The sequence below is a fragment of the Enhydra lutris genome, unplaced genomic scaffold (assembly GCF_002288905.1).
Source record: "Enhydra lutris kenyoni isolate GAN:26980312 unplaced genomic scaffold, ASM228890v2 scaffoldscaffold4, whole genome shotgun sequence".
Taxonomy (NCBI): Eukaryota; Metazoa; Chordata; class Mammalia; order Carnivora; family Mustelidae; genus Enhydra; species Enhydra lutris.
The window spans coordinates 50,245,720-50,263,316 of NW_019154088.1; the positions used below are offsets into that span (position 1 = coordinate 50,245,720).

At 40.0% G+C, this 17,597-nt stretch overlaps 1 long non-coding RNA gene across 2 annotated transcripts in view; it reads left to right on the top strand.

Moving 5' to 3' along the window:
• Positions 1 to 17,597, top strand: part of LOC111158260 — a 36,719-nt gene that overhangs the window by 9,229 nt on the left and 9,893 nt on the right. For both annotated transcript variants that reach the window (XR_002641342.1, XR_002641343.1), the window contains one exon: positions 13,964 to 14,063. This is a non-coding gene — a long non-coding RNA (uncharacterized LOC111158260). Of the gene's footprint in view, positions 1 to 13,963; positions 14,064 to 17,597 lie in introns of those variants that run through there.

The following is a 17,597-nucleotide window of genomic DNA, read 5'->3' on the forward strand; positions in this document are numbered from 1 at the left end:
TTAAGCCGCTACTTGGTGACTTGGTCTAAGTGGTGCCATTCTGGGCCTCTGGTCTTTTTTTTTTTTTTTTTTTTTTTAACAATCTTGAAGTTAAAAAGATTCAAGACCTTTAAATGAAATTTCCAGAAAACATTTTGAGGAAAGCTCTCCTTGGACTTCAGGAAGGTACCCTACATTCAGAATGGGTCAAAAGTTAAATACCACAGTAACAGACACTTCCCTTTAAGGCAATTTATTATTTCTTTCAGAGGCTCTCAGTATATTTCGTCTAAATTAGTTTCTTGAGCTTTTAGATTTTAAATTAACATTTCAGAAAGTGGCCTCTTGCTGCCAAATAACATTTTCTTACCCACACACAAGCTTGAGTGTCATAATTAATGGAATATACAATGTATATTTTTAAGGTTGTAATTATAGCACTGGTTTTTAGAGAAAAGCCACTGATTTGGCAATGGAATTCTAGTATCTTTTACTAGATAATGGACAAACACTACCTTGGTGTTTTAAGATCAAAATGTTCCTGCTTTCCTGAAGTAAGTTTCTCTTCCATTTTAATGACAATTATTTTGATATATTGATAATAAAGTGCCTTTTTGCATCTATCCTATCAAATGCAAACCTTAACTGTTTGCTTCTTATCAAATGTAATGACATCATTAAATTTTTCCCTTAAGCCACTCAATTGCACGAGCTAAGAAAAAGCACAACAGTTAGCTTCATGGTATAAGCAGTCACAAGTCATTGAATTAGAAATCATTCATTTTTGTAAATTCCTTCTTAATCAAATACATTTTTATAGTTCTCATATATCTGATATAAAGAAGACACAAGAAGCATTCCTGAGCTTGCTGAAAGACAGGGACTTCTATATAACTCTTTAGGGTAGTATAATAAATGTTTTATATGTTATTGCATATTACATGATTGAATTCTATTGCCCAGTCTATGATAGTGGTCCTGCTGTGACTTGGCATTTTCTGGGCACTTACTTTATAGTTCATCTTTATTTTTTATTTTTTATTTTTTTATAGTTCATCTTTAGAACTTAATATTATACCAGGATTAAGTTTTAAAGGCAACTTGTAGGGCAAGAGTCAAAGGGATTGACAAAATTCTTTAAAACTCTTCTCAAAATGTCATCTGCAGACAGGCACGTGAGCATCCCCTGAGAGCTTATTTGAAATGTAAATTCTCAGACACACTGAATTAGAACTGATGGTGGGGGAGTGTAGGAATCTGGCCTTAACAAGCTCTCCAGGAGTTGGGATGGATGCTAACATCTGAAGCTCTGCACCATCGTCCACTCATACCTTTTCTCCTCGATTGGGTTTGATGGTTACCTTTCTGGCAAATTGGTTTGCAGGCCCAGATATCCAGACATTGCCATTGTTCCAGAGTCTTAAACTTGAGTGAGTGTAAGAATAAACACGAATACAGGATTATATTCATGAAGCCATGCTTACTGTATATAAGGGCAATTTAAGTGTTTTTCTCCAAAGGTTCATTAATTTTGCCATTCATGTTGTCTCTGCAGTCTAATGCTAATGTAATATATGATCTTACTCTATATCATTATTATATTCATTGCATGATTTACTAGAATGATTAAAGTTTTCTGGTACATTGAAATATTTCTAGTTAGACTGAGTGAACTGAAGATGCTTTTAATGTTAACCATAATTGCTGGGAAAATCTTCTAAATACATTTTTTCTCTGACTTATTCAGTAGACTTACTTTCTTTGATCATTTGAGATCTTAAAATACTTCAAGATGATCATTATGGATATCATTGTACACTACTGTTGATAAAGAATATTTATGTTAATGGGTGAATATGTACAGATTTGGAAATATTTCAAGGTTATAGCAAGCAGCTCTCCAAGCAGGGGTGGTGGGAGCTGTTTGCTTACCTAGGAGGAGTATTTTATCACTGCTTATGTGGGAATTGCCAGCTCAAGGAGATACTAAAAAACAGAACTTCTAATATGTTTGAGTATTGTCTTAATTTTTTTTTTCTTTTTTTGACAGAGAGAGCATCACAAGGAGGCAGAGAGGCAGGTGGGGGCGGGGGCTGAGCAGGCTCCCTGCTGAGCAGAGAACCTGATACAGGGCTCCATCCCAGGACCCTAAGATCATGACCTGAGCTGAAGGCAAAGGCTTAACCCACTGAGCCACCCACGTGCCCCTGTCTTAAAATTTTTGGCAGAAAATACATCCCCATGTTGACTGTACCCATAACAGACCACTTCCTCTGCCTCATGCTTGGCACACAACGGGATACAGAATAGTCGGATAATAGAATGACTATCTACCAACCAGCTTTGTCAATCTTAATATTTTATGATACTTACTTCAGATTTCTTTTCTTATGATGAGATACCACATCACAGATACGACTGAAGCCCTTGTGTGCTCCTCTTTCTTCTGTTCTTACTCCAGTGGGGGTCACCATGTAACATTTAGATTTCTCCATTCCTAAGCATATTTTTATAATTTACTACATAATGTGTATACCATAAGCAATATGGCATGTCCATATCCATAATCAAAATGGTATTATTTTTGTACATTATTAACTTAATATAAATGGTATTGTAATATTTATATCTATCTGCAACTTGCTTTCCCCTTCAAATTTTTATATGTGATATTTATCCATATTGACAAAAGTAGCTCTAATTCATTAGTTTTCACTGCAATGTAGTGGTTTAAGCACACTGTGAAGTCTCCTTTTGTTGACATGTAGGTTGTTTTTAATTTTTGGTTATCAAACAATGCTTCTATGAACACTCTGGTTCATGTCTTTCTGATATAATGGAGGACAGTTTCTCACTAAGATGTATAACTAGGAGGGAAGCTGCTATGTCAAAGATTAGGCATATAAAAAAAAAGATTAGGCATATATTTAATTTGAAACACATCATCAAAATCTGCAAGGGGGTCTGAGGTGGTGGGACACCCACTGAGACATGATGACCATGACCTGCTCTAATGCTCTAAGATTTAAATATCATCTGGGATAAGACACTCATTTATAGACTTGAAAACATGCTTCTTCGTTTTCATTCTTTGGGCAACTGTATTTTTTTTTTTTTAAAGATTTTATTTATTTGAGGGAGAGAGAGAGAGAGAATGAGAGTTAAGAGAGCCTGAAAGGGAAGAGGTCAGAGGGAGAAGCAGACTCCCCACTGAGCAGGGAGCCCAATGGGGCACTCCATCCCAGGACTCCAGGATCATGACCTGAGCCGAAGGCAGTTGCCTAACCAACTGAGCCACCCAGGCGCCCTGGGCAACTGCATCTCAGAGGAATGACTTCTCCCTCCTTGGTCCTCTTTATACGCATTTCAATCTCTTCATCATTATCAATCAACATCATAGCAGTTAATTTTATTAACTCTTATTATTTTTCAGGCACTGTGTAGAATACTTCATATGCACTGTTTGACTTACTCCTCATAACAATCTCATGTGGTAGGTGTTATAAATTATTTCCACCTCACATGTAACGAACGCAAAGCCTAAGATAAATTGAGCCCTTGTTCAGAGTGACTAGCCAGGATTCAGGCTGTTACAACCCAGTTCCTGAGCTCTTAACTACTGTGTGATGTTGCATTTTCACTATTACTTCATGATTGAAAGCACAAAATCATTACTTTCTTTTCTGATTGGCAAAAGAAAGAGAGGTCTAGTGTCAAATATTTATGCAGTATCATAGAAAAATCAGAAAAGTTTAAAAAATAGATCACTACATTGTGATTTGAAGTCCTTAATCATTGACTTAGGTTCAGGACAGTGTGTTCAGCCATTTGTTATCTTTCCTCCTACTTTTTACAATGTTATTAATGTAGAAACATTCTTAAAAAGGTGGAAATATACCTCATTATTATTTTTGCATATTCCCATCTTCATTCTCCTGGATGTCTTTTGCATGTTGCAGTTTTAGTGTACATGTGGTTAATCTTCTTTTTAAAAAAGACTTATTTGTTTTAGAGAGAGAGAGAGAGAGAGAGAGAGCAGGGGGTGGGGGAGAAGCAGACTCCCTGCTGAGCTCGGAGCCTGACTTGGAGCCTGATTTGGAGCCGATTAAGGGGCTTGAACTCATGAACTTGAGATCATGACCTGAGCCAAAATTCAGAGTCAGACACTTAACCAACTGAGCCACCCACGTGCTCCTAATCTTTCTTTTTAATATTTATTTATTTATTATTTTTTAAAAGATTTTATTTATTTATTTGACAGACAGAGATCACAAGTAAGCAGAAAGACAGGCAGAGAGAGAGGAGGAAGCAGGCTCCCTGCTGAGCAGAGAGCCCGATGCGGGCCTCGATTCCAGGACCTGGGATCATGACCTGAGCCGAAGGCAGAGGCTTTAACCCTCTGAGCCACCCAGGTGCCCCGATCTTTCTTTTTTAAGACTGGCATTATATCACAAGCATTTTCCATACTATAAAATTCTAATGATCATTTGAGTGGATGTGTTAGAATTTATTTATCCATTCTATCGTTTTCAAAGAACATTTTCCTGCATGTTACTTTTTCTTCCATCTGGGTCATTTTCTCAAGATGAATTCCTTGGGGGAAAATTACTAGGCCAATGGGCTGATCATTGCTATGATATATGATACTTTTTAACATCAGATGCATGCTTAGAAATGGGAATGCTAACTAAATCTGAACCACATGAGGTCATCACGCCATGATCTCTATGGAGATATCTTCCTGACATACCACTTTATTGCTTACAATTGATGTTAATTAGAGGTTTATTTGCCTAATGTCTTAACTGATTGGCATTCTCTATGGTCAATGTGGTTAGGTCTGGTTCATGACCCCATATCCCTTTGAGATTTATGTTCCTGGAGTTGCTATAAGGTTCAGTGTGCCTTTTTTTTTTTTTTTTTTAAGATTTTATTTATTTATTTGACAAACAGAGATCACAAGTAGGCAGAGAGGCAGGCAGAGAGAGAGGGGGAAGCAGGTTTCCCTTTGAGCAGAGAGCTCGATGCGGGGCTCGATCAGGACCCTGAGATCATGACCTGAGCGGAAGACAGAGGCTTAACCCACTGAGCTACCCAGGCACCCCTTCAGTGTGCCTTTTAACCATTGAAATGGTCATAGGTTTGTTTATTCTTCTAGAAAACAATCATTTTGTTAGGATTCAAAAACCTGGGAGAGCAAAATTGGATTACATGACAGAAAAATAGAACATGGTGGTGTGGACAAAAGAAGTAGAATGCCCTGCTATGATCTCTGTCCCATTGTCCCCACCCTGCTGCGCTGCTGACCATTGCACTAACCCATGAGGGCTGTACTGCTGAATACTAGGGGAGGTATTCATGATTTACTAAATTGAATTCCAGGACAGTTTGGATAATTTCCAATGACATTAGCTATAAAAGTATGTTCCAAGTTATCCAAACCTCTGGATCTAATTGGAAGGTCATACCTATCTTTGTCATTTTTGTTGCTACCCTTCTTCAGCTTAGCCAGATGCAGGACCCCAAAATGAGCTGCCCTCTCTGTGCTGTGATCATGGCCTATGCTGACCATCCCATTTCTCATCACTTATGCCCTAGCCCCAGAAACTTGATAGGTAACCCCTGGCATATTAGGAAAAGCATATGTCACTAAGCTCTTGGCGGGGACTGAAGCCAATATCCCATTACATATTTATAGATGGAGATACTAAACTTAAGATATTAATCAGTGACTTAAAAGCTTGGAATTTGGAACTCCAAATTCAAGATTTCTTGAATGTGGGTGTTTAGTTATTCCCTTATTTTATACCATATGAAGGTAAATGTCACATGTGGCCTATAGTTTGCCTCAAGGCCGCCCTCATTTTTTCACTGGTGGGCGTGGCTTCAATTGTTCCTCACAACTGCTCCAGTGCCCATCACCTTCCCTTACCTTCCCCACTGGCTACTTGCTCTGTCTTTTGTTCTGAAAAACCAAGAGTGATACCATTACTCTCTAGTTTCACTTTTCATTGAGCCCACGAAGGTCTCATGGCTTGTGACCCTTCTGCCATGGTCACAAGACAATAATAAGGTTTGGAAGAGACACTGATGAATATCTCAACACAGCAAGCAGCTGAGCCAATTGGCTGTTTCTTGCCTCTTACTGAAAATTGGTGCTTCACCGCATTTCCTTGGCTATGACTTTCGGTTATTGTGGTGGTTGATTGTGGTCCTTTGGTCTGGCTAGATTGTTTCCATGTAAACACTTCTCTCATTTCAGCCATGTCCAAGTTCCTGCTACCTGTCCTTGTTGCTGATAAGGCCAGCATTTCCTATGGGCTGGAACAGCCTCCATCAGCTGAGGCTGAAGAGCAGTGGCCCTTGCTGGACAAGACAGGCATGGGCCAGTTCCCCTCAGGCAATAGTCCGTCCACATTGCCCATTTGGGATACTAGTTTGGCCATAGGCATTTGCATTTGCAATGCGTGAACAAGCTCATTAGCCTCTACCTGAATGCCAGTAGGCTCTCTGTCTACCTGTACTCTTCTATGTCCCCAGGACTGTGTCCTACATTTACTCATCCAATGGCTGCCCCTGATTTGCCACTCTGAGCTAGGGACTGCCACCACCGCAGATGTTTATCAAGGACCCCAGCTGTTAGGGCTGTCCATTTGCTCAGTGCTGTGATGGCTCTCACCCTGCTGAGCATAGGGCTACATTCTATCTCCCTGCAGCGTCATACACTATTAGATGGTCTGGCCAGAAGTTGCTGGGCCCTGATTGCTGCAAAGTCTGACAAGAGCTGGGAAGTCTCACACACTCAGAGGTACCCTCACACACCCAATGGGCCATGAGGGCAGGTTCAAGAGACACTATTTTGCCCTTTCTGTACCTTGGAAGCAGCCTGTCTGCCCCTCCCCCATGTTTGCCCTGTAGTAGAGTCTGGCTTCCTTTAAAATGATTTGCTTTCAGAAGCCCTGAAATTAAACCCTTTTCAATAGGACACTATGGGATTTCCCTGCCCTACTTCTTGGTTCCCACATGTTTATGTATTTCAAAACCCCACTTGCAGTTTTCAACTTTTCCTCTAGGAAGCTCTCCAGTCTCCATGAAAACTGGAGAACGCAACAGATACGGGGGACAGTTGTCTACCCTTGCCTCTGGAGACCTGAAACTTTTATATCTTAGCCTCCCCCCAGAAAGTACTTCTTTGATATGCATGAAGTCCATGGTATAGCATCTTGTTTCCCAAAACATGCTACAACAATGTATCTGATTCATGCTGCCCCCCGCCCCAAGTGCCTGGCACAGAACCTTCTTCACAGCTGGTATCCAATTTATGTTTTCATTAAATGAATAAATGTTTGATGGAATAAAGGTATGTTTTAAACAAAAGGAAGAAAGTTGTTTATAGCAAAGTTAAGTTTGGGTTTCAGGTTTTCAGTCTGTGCCTCCACCTACAGAATTATTCAGTTTCTAATTTAAAATGCTTAAGGGGCTTTTAAGTCATCTGAATAACAATGTTTTCTGGACTGGAAAGATGGAGGCAGGTAGGCAGCCAGACATGGCAGAGCAAGTCATTATCAATTGGTAGTAAATGAAAAGTTAGGTCTAAAACAGGGCGTATAGTGTGATTCCATTTTAAAAATGTATTTGCACAGAGAAAAGAAGGACTAAGGGACATATGGCATGAATATTAACAGTGCTCCCTAATAAATGAGTGGCATGATTATGGTCTTTTCTTTTTGATTATTTACAGTTTCCTAAAATTATAACAATGGACATATATTATTTTTTGTAATAAAATGTTATATATAATAGCCTTAAAATTTTTATCTTACTGTATTTTTATCTTAATAACAAGGTTGCAAATAGTGTGTAGAATTTTGAGCCCCTCTGGGTTGTTCCTGGCTTGAAAACAAATGCTTACCTAAAGGAATTCTATTTCTGAAAAAATTCTAATAGAAAAGTGTATGAGACATCTCAGCTATCCCCATGGGAGGAAATATTGGGAGGTAAGAATGTTTGTCAGAGAAATAGAGTTGGTGTCCTCTATATAAAACAGCAAAGGTAGCATTTCCTCAGGCCTTTTATATATACTGGGAGAAAAACACAGAAATGTTCTCGTGCAATTTCAAATGACCTTTGTGCAAGGGAAGGATATTTTTATTAGAATCCCATGAAATACTTTTTACCATCATAATCATTATTCATGATAACAATAGCAATATAGCATAGTGCTAAAGATCATGGCCTTGGCATCCCTCAGTCAAGATTGAATCCTGGCTGTTACCTACTATGTGATCCTGAACCAATCATTTAACTTTATTATTGTTAGCTTCCTAATGTATTTTACTTTATTTTTAAAAAGATGTATGTATGTATTTATGTAAGCAATCTCTATGTCCAGTGTGGGGCTTGGAACTCATGACTCTGAGATTGAGTCACAAGTTCTTCCAACAGAACCAGCCAGGTGTCCCCAGCTTCCTAATTTTTAAACTGATAGATAATAATACCAACTTGATAGGGTTCTTGTGAGAATTAACTGAGGTAATGTAGGCAAAGAACATATGCTTTTGGCATATAATAATAACAATAATAATAATAATTGGCATTCAATACAAGCAGGTATTGTTGATAAAATGTAATAATAGCAACTGTTGGTACCACTTCTTTTTTTTTTTTTTTAAGATTTTATTTATTTATTTGACAGAGATCACAAGTAGGCAGAGAGGCAGGCAGAGAGAGAGAGAGAGCGGAGGAAGCAGGCTCCCTGCTGAGCAGAGAGCCCCAATGTGGGGCTCCATCCCAGGACTCTGGGATCATGACCTGAGCTGAAGGCAGAGGCTTTAACCCACTGAGCCACCCAGGCGCCCCGGTACCACTTCTTGATACATATTATGTGCAAGCCACTATTTTATTCCTTTTATGTCTCATTTTCACTTATTCTATAAATTAACTTCAAATTAGGATGAGGATGAGAGAACAGGCCCAGAGAATAAGGTAAAGAAATGCGTAACCAAAAAGCGAGAGCTGAGATTTGAACCAATATCAACCGATATCCTCTGGTTGCTCAATATTCCACCAGATTAAGCATTAATAAAGTATTATTGATTGTAATGATTTATTTTTAGTAATTACCAATAACACAGTTTGACAGCCTTCTCAGCCAAGCTTTGTGGTAGAAAAAATATTTATCTGACCACCAGGTGGCGTTTGATCAAGGTTCTACAATTACACTTACCACTCAGAACCCTTCCCATTAGTTATGATCTAAAGTGAAATTATTCTACGTGGGGGAATTAACAAAAGGCAGCGGTGTATAAAATGAAGTAAATGTGTTTACATGTGATATAGAGCCTGTTTTATGTAGTCTATGTGGAAAAAATGGGAATGAACCTTAAGACTATTTGGGGACTTCCATCCTTAGGCACACAATTTATTTAATGAACGTAATCCACTTTGATATGTATTAAAATAGCATCTGGCTTAACAATTTTAATGGTAACTCTGGATTTAATACGATTTTCATGTGCTCAGTTACAATGCTTGAAACTTGAGATTTATGGGAAGAATGGCAGGTAGCCATTAATTCTGATTACAAGGTGGAGCAAAGGCCTCCACTTTATTGCCCCTGAAGGAACAGAGCAAGCACACACCTATATTCCATAAAGATATAATGTGATTAAATAAAAGCAAGTATGTTGCCATTTAACGTGTAGATTAGCAATTGAACACTTGTAGGGAGTGTTATTTTTACTCTGATAGTCTTGGTAATTTCTGCAGTTTGTAAGTCTACAATACCTGTTCTTGTAGGCACTTAATTAACCTGTAGCACTTTGTGTCAATGGTAATGACAAGAACATGCACAGCCATTATATGTTTGAAGCCAATTTAGAATATTTGCAGTTTATATTTGCCAATGGAAAAATTTCCCTCTAATGTTAAGAAACAGCAAATCTGAAATGAGAAGGGTCAATTCTGAGTTATTGAAAATGGAATTATTCCATTTTTAGATTGAGTCATTTTGCTTCTCATTCCCTCAATAATTAAGAATTGGCCCATAATTTAACAAGTACATGTTGGATGGATAAATAATGAATAAATGAATGTTCCTCATGTGCCAAGTGCAGATCTAGAGGCTGTGGGGATATGAAACAGTAGTTTCCATGACCTCTGATCTCTAGGAAGTTTATGATATAGTTGGAAGATCAGAGACATAAAGAACAAGAAAAATAATACAAATGTTAAGTAATAATAAAAGATATCATATGGAAGATATAATTATATTCCACTGAATGCTACATAGGGTGAGAACCATAAATTTGACACAGAGAAGGATTTCTTTGGACATCTGTGGTCAGGGAAGGCTTTCTGGAGGAGGTGGACATAAGCTTAAAAGGTGGGAAAATTGGAGGAAGAGGGCACTTCCAAATGGTGAAGGAAATAGGAGATGAAAAAATGAAAAGAACCAAACCCAAACAATGAAGATAGGAATGTATAGCAAACGGGTACCTGTGGTGGTAGAGATGGCCCAGGGTGGTAACAAGTCTACAGGCCTATGCTTTTCAAACTTCAATATTTGCCTCCCTAGTGGAACACTTGACCCTCTCATGTAAATGGGGAGCATTTCCTTGCCTCCAATTTACACTTAAAAATGTGAAGGATAAATGTTAAATAATTTAACTGGCAGATATTAATATTAAAGTGAGCGTGGAAGTCCTACAGAGGAATGCTGAAGAGATAGAAGTCCAGAAAGTTTGTGACTTGCCCAACGTTGTATAACTTGTTCAGAGGACAAGTTCAGCTGGAATGGTTCATGGAGCAGGTTGTGCCCAGCCTTTGAACATCATGGTCAATGGTTTATTTTGCTTTTCTCTTACGATTATTTCTTTTTATATTCTCTGACAAATCTGCCAAAAAGTGGTAAGGGAAAATAATAAAAGGAATTTGAAAAAATTCATTATTTTTTTCCTTCTTGTTCATAGGTCTTGTGTAGGGATTGAGACATTATATCATAGATAAAATAAAGTTTAAAAATAATTTGTTATTTACTATCCTTTCTGTGTTCCCTGATCTCTATTTTTATCAGAGACAGTAGAATTGGATATAAGTAAAATGTACTGCAATGATTATTAATAGGAAGGCTGTATATATTTTTCAGATCTAGGATGCATTTGATTTTGGGGAAGAAACAACTGATTCATTTGGCAGAATGTACTGGATGAATACAGCCAATTCAAATACTTTCTGGGCCCTGAAAAATAGTCCTCCATCTTTAATGGTGACCTGGCTGGAAAGAGAATCTTGAACCCTAGGTGGGTGGGCTGGATTTCTTTTGTAGTCATAGGGCCAATTTCTGAAGACATTTCCAGAATGTCTTTTAGCAGAATGCTTTTTAGGGTTGAATTGAAATTTAGAGCAAATGACTGAGAAATGCTACATTATTAGTATCCAAAAGACAAGGATGGGATTTGTTCTCAGGGTTTGAAGTGACTTGGGAACTCATTTACAAGTAGATGTGGTACTCGGAGGGGATTGTGGCCTGACTTGCCTCTCAGAAATTCTGGAAGAAAACGGGGAGGAGCAAAGTAACACATGTTTTGGTTTGAAATCTTTCAAGTGTTGCAGAATAAAGATGCTGATGATTTGAATGAAGATCCAAGGTGAAATTTAAGAGAAAGTGTCCTGCCTAGGAGAGACATGGAGGGTAAAAGCAGACCATGGACCTGCTCTACCCTGCTCTAACCCGCATCCTCCTACTCACACACACCATGAATAAGAATGGCTCCTAGACCTTCTGTTTGTTCCATGGGAATTTGAACCTCCTGGTTCTCACAAATGATTCTGAAGGCTCTCAGGGGGGTGTATCACTAGTGTATTATTTTCCTATTGCAGCTGTAACAAATTATCACACACTTAGTGGCTGAAAACCACATACATTTATTATCTTACAGCTCTGGAGGTCAGAAGTCTAAAACGGGTCAGCAGAGCCAGGCTCCCTCCAGAGGCTTTAAGGGTGAACCTGTTTCCTTGTCTTTCCCTGGCTTCTAAAGGCCATTTGCTTTCCTGGACTTGGGGGTCCCATTCCCCGTCTTCAAAGCCAGCAGTACAGCACCTTCAAATCTTTCTCTGACCTCTGCTTCTGGTGGCAAATCTCCTCTAATTCCAATTCTTCTGCCTTCCCCATATAAGCACCCTTGTAATTACAGGAGGCCCACCTAAATTATCCAGGAGAAACCTCCCTTCTCAAGATCCTTTACTAAGCCACATCTACAAATTCCCTTTTGCCACGCAAGGTAACATATTCCCAGGTTCTGGAAATTAGGACATGAGAATCCTTAGCTGACTCTTCAGCTAACCATAACCAGTACTCTGAGAACTAGTTCTCTTGGTCACAACAGAGCTCTATTATTTTCTTCTTCTTACACTGGGTCCCCGTAACGTGGCTTTAGTCACTCCCACCAGTGGCAAGGGCAGCAGCGGTGCTACAGGTGTCCCATGGGCTCCATGTCTTTGTGGATACACCAGTCTCCAAGGTGGAGCGTGGTGCTGTTGACCCTGACGTTGCCAAGGCCACTGCTGTCTTATTGTTGCCATCACCATCAACGTAGCCATCACTGCAAAGGGGACCAATAATGTGGGCATATTTCTGGGTTTTTCTCTATCCCCATGGGAATCAGATGTGAGTCTGGGAAGGGGGTTACAAGGTAAGCTGAATGACAAGCACTCTATCAACAAGCACCCCCTTCCCCATGTGTCTTGAACGAGCTTTTCTTTGCCCTGGGGTTCAGTGTCTCCCAGCAGGCTCCTCTGTCCCTCCTCACACTACCACTTCTCTTTCCAGGCTCAGATATTTTGGAATCCTAGTATAAACACAGCTGGGACTCAGGCTGCTACATAACACATGCTTCTCTTAGGCTACCTTCCCAAGTGTTTACATTCCATGCTTGAAGAACTGGCTCCTTCACGAAACTCAGGGGAAAAAAAAAATCAGTACAGTTCTTAATTTTTCACACTTTCTACCTAGTCTAGGGTTAAGCATCTGGATCCCATTGGAGGCCATTCGTCCTAATTTAGCACTTCCTATTAATTTTGTAAGGGATTACTATTGAAATACATAATTTAGTAATTTCAGATTTTACAAGCCATGTCAAGTGCCATACCAAATAGGGCTTGACTGAATTTATTACTGTTGAAAAGGAAATCTTTGATTTCGCTCCTCCTAGCTACTATTGATTCATTTCATACTAGGGTGTGTGAAATTGGAGCTATAGAAAACATGCTTCCCCCACTCCTTTGATCTGGTTGGAATAAATGTTTTCACTTCATGAAATAAACAGTGGAAGACTTTTCATGAATTTCTATGTATTTTTAATGAGTTGTGCTTCTCATGATGGACTGACTGTATTAATACTTTACATGTTGTCCTCCCAGGAAACAGAGGAACCAGAGATCTTCCACCAGCTTTGGCTTATGCGATAGGAATTAATATTCATAACGTTCAAGGCAGTGGCTGAACCTCTGGTTTTGTAGGTTGCCCTCGCAGAGGAGGCAGGTTGAAGAGAGGCTAGGAGTTGTTGCACAAGGGAATTTCCCTGTACATCTTTCAACTTCTTTAGTTCCACAGTGAAGCCACAGGTTTCTGATGGCTCAGGAATGTGTGTGCAGGTCTTTAACAAGGACTGAAGGACAGGGAGACGAGGGGTAGGCGTGGTGGGAGAGTTCGGGCTCAGGGAGGCTGCAACAGGTATATAAACAAGGGTCTGAGTTGTTGGGCTGGAGTTCTTCACCTGACCTTTTCACTGATGCCCAAGCTTTGTTTACGGATTCTTAACCATTTCCATTTCCTGGGATAAGAATCATTTCGTCCTTCAAAAAGAGATTGCCAAGTAGAGTTCAGCCTACCCAGTTCCGAATATAAGTCCTGATATCGTAGAGATACGTATTTACAACCTATTCGTAGTTATACCCAGATAAAGCCCATTCATCTTACTTTTAGGGACAGAGCTCTAGTGGCACTCCGCAAACTGAAACGAAGGACGCGTCTGCCACCTCCTGGACACTCTGAGAAATTCAAAGGATTTTTCCACAGGAAGAGGGTGAGTTTGATAAATTTCATTTCAAATTTACTTCAACAGATGAGAATTTAGCCAAGTATTAAACAGATTAATTTCTGCCTTTGTGAAGGCTTGCACGCCTTTGATCATTCAGCCCTTTTAATGAACTCAACGTGGTTGTTTCCGATTTGGCCTTGAAGTCTTGGCACTTGGCCACAGTCTGAGTGGTGGAGCCTTACTGCCTCCAGCTTGGGTTCCTCAGTTTTGGCAGGGCTTGCCTTCCCACTGATGGAAGGTTTACAAAGGAAAAAAAAAATAATTATGTCTGAAATTCTGCCAGGACACATCAGCGTATTTCCAGGCTGCCATCTATCGTGCAAGTCTCTGAAGATATAATATTTAAAAAAAAAAAAAAAATTGAAATGCACCTGCTCCTAAGGAAAACCATCTTGTCATATGATAGCATGCTTTTATTAAATCAGCGAATTTTAAATGTTATTTATTAGGGTTTGCAAATTGGGTTTTTTCCCTTCAGGCTTCCTCATCTCTGTGTTAAGTACAAGTTGCTTCCAAGGTCAGCCTCCCACCCTCCATAATGAGCTCAGAGATTTACCAGGGACTTCTGACACCAGCTTTACCCAGCAAGCTGATCACAGCACTATTTGTGGTCATACCCCAAGTGATTCAGCAGCTCTTCTATCTTTAGACTCTTGTCTCATCCCACACAAAGCTCTTTTCAGACCCAGTTTGACATTATGATATTGTACTGTGGTCCCACAGGGTCAGGGAGAATAATGTGGCAATTCAGTATATGTTTTATAGCAGAAAAAGGGCATTTAATGTTTGGCAAAAGGACAGTCTAAAGACAAGGAACGTGCAAAGCAACATTCAGTGGCTTCTGCCACTTTGCTGGGTAGGAGTGAAACATGTCACCCTAAAGAAAATAGCTCCAGAAGCACATAAATTATTTTCTGTTGTTTGTTAGCTTTTGGGTACCAGGATCTCAGACCTAATCTGGTTGTGTGTGGCTAGAGAAGAGGCTCTTCTCTTTGGGATCCCTTTCTTCGTGTACTGTTTTGTGGCAAGTCCCCTGAAGCAGGGTTGTTAAAGTCAACTTAAGTCACTGAGAAGGTCTGCTTAAATTATTAGATATCAGTTTTGCTGGTGTGCTTGGAAGCTTAAATCTATGAGGGCTTTTCCAAATTTTATCCTCTACTATTGTTTTCTTTCACTAGTGTCTGTAACAGGTCCAGATTCAAAAAGCTATTTGTGGCCATCCAGGAAGTGAGAATAGTAGAGCACTCCAAAAAAGTGGAATATTGGGTTTGCTCCATGGAATATTTAATATCTAGAGTAACCTTTCATTTAGGAGCTATTTTAACCTGAGACCTCACTTAGAGAGCAAACTGATGGATAGGATCATAAAAAATAAAAAGTTCTTGTGGACGTAATTTACATATTAACTATTTACCTTTTAGGGAAAAAAAATGACAGCCATAATCTGTTCCTTCCTGATTAACATGCCATTTCTCACTATTAACGATAAGTAACAATAACAATAATAAATCCCTTATCTTGTCATGTTTCTCAGATATGGGAGACTTGTGTTAAGTTTCTTCCAAGTTGTCTGTCCCACCCTAGACAACTTGGAGGGATAATGATGTCAACATTAACTGGATTTTCCTAATTCCAAAATTGCGTTTATTTGCTTGGAGCAGATTCAGAGGAAGTTTATCTTTGCATCACCTATGAAGACCTTGTTTGCTAGGCAACTTAACATTATCAAGGGAGGCGGAATTGTATTGTGATGTGCTTTGCTTGATGTGAGGACATTTGAAGTCTAGTTTCATTCTGCTACTCACTAGCTGTGTGGTCCTGGCTTAGAATTCTCTCATCTGGAAAGTGGTTGGTATAATGCTCTCTATGGCGTCTTCTAATTGTAGAATTCTATAAGCTGCCTTCAGTTGGGAGCCAAGATGACCTGTGACTGTTCTTGGGAGCAAGGGATGCTATGGGCACAGAAAGGGGAGTGGAGCATATCCCATACCAGGCACCTCAGGCACAGGGGCTTCACACTGGAAAGAAAAATTCCTAGAGTATTTGGCTTTGAAAACTAGAGCGGGTTAACTTCACAAGTTCTTACAATAAGTGGGTTTTAACACGTGGAACATTAAAAATCGTGCGCTTGTCTCTAGGAGAGCTGGAAGGGTGATAGGAAACTGAGTTCCTGACCTTAAAGAGACAGCATGACAATCCCTCTGAGATATAGCATAGGAGCAGCAGTTTGAAAAACTCATGGAGTATACAAGAGGAAGATTTGTTTACTAATCTCAGAGCATTTGCTGGAGGGGCAGGGATCTTTGGGAGGCTCCTTCAAGAACAAGAGAGCTGATGGGTGCCATTTTCCTTCCTCTCCCCATAGCCCAGACACATGGACACTTGTGGGAAACTGCACAGTGCCAACGCTCCCCCTAGCTTACTTACTAACAGCATGTCCCACTCCATTGTTCTCCTGTGGACATGCTTCCTCCATCATGGCTATGGCAGGAATTTTCCAAAGTGGCTCAAGGTCCCTAACCACAGTGGACTGGCACAAACTGTGTTAATACCACAAACCCTACCCACTCCTTCTCCTACATACCTTCCCCCTTCTAAATCAGCATCAGCAAAAGTTTTTCAAAGCAGCCACAGGTCCTTGACCACAGCCCACCTGCACAAACCTTACTAACACCTAGGGCCCCACCCCCACATTGTCCTGCAGACCTGCCCTTGGCAGGGGTCCTTCCAAAGTAGTACCACAATTGTGTTAGTGTGCAAGCAGCCCTGATAGGGACCATCGCCACTCTAAAGTGACTTCTTCCTGGGGAGAGGAAAAGATAACCACACACACCAGTCTGACTGTGCCCCAGCAGACATTTGGTCTGACCTTAGGTCCCACCTACCAATGAAAGCTTCTTAAAGGACAACACAGAGAAAGCACCCAGTAGTTTGGTGCTATTTCATCTCTGGTAAACACTGGTCTGACTCAACTCAAGCCCAAGGAGGCCCCAGACAGGCCCATTAACAGCACTCGGACCAAACCCTGTCCAGAATAGGCAAACAGAGCCATTGCAGATGACTGGACCAAAGGCAAAAATTGTTCAACCACAACCATAGGGCATATACAACACACATAGGGGACACCCCTGAGACACCAGGTTCTGGTGCACAGGGCACACTGTACTGCAGGGCAATACAGGACCTCTTCTTCACAAGGTTACTACTTGCAATAGCAGGAGACATAGATAACTTTCCCAACACATAGAAACAGACACAGAGACTTACACAAAATGAGGAGACAGAGGACTATGTCCCAAATGAAAGAACAGTACAAATCACAGCAAGAGAGATAAACACAATGGAGATAAGTAATATGTCTGCTAGAGAATTTAAAAGAATTTAAAATAGTGGTCATAAAGATACTGGACTTGAGAAAAGAGTGGAGGACCCCAGTGAGAACCTCAAAAAAAAAAAAAAAAAAAAAGAGAGAGATAGAAAATGAATAACAACCAGCCAGAGACAAAGGACTCAATAACT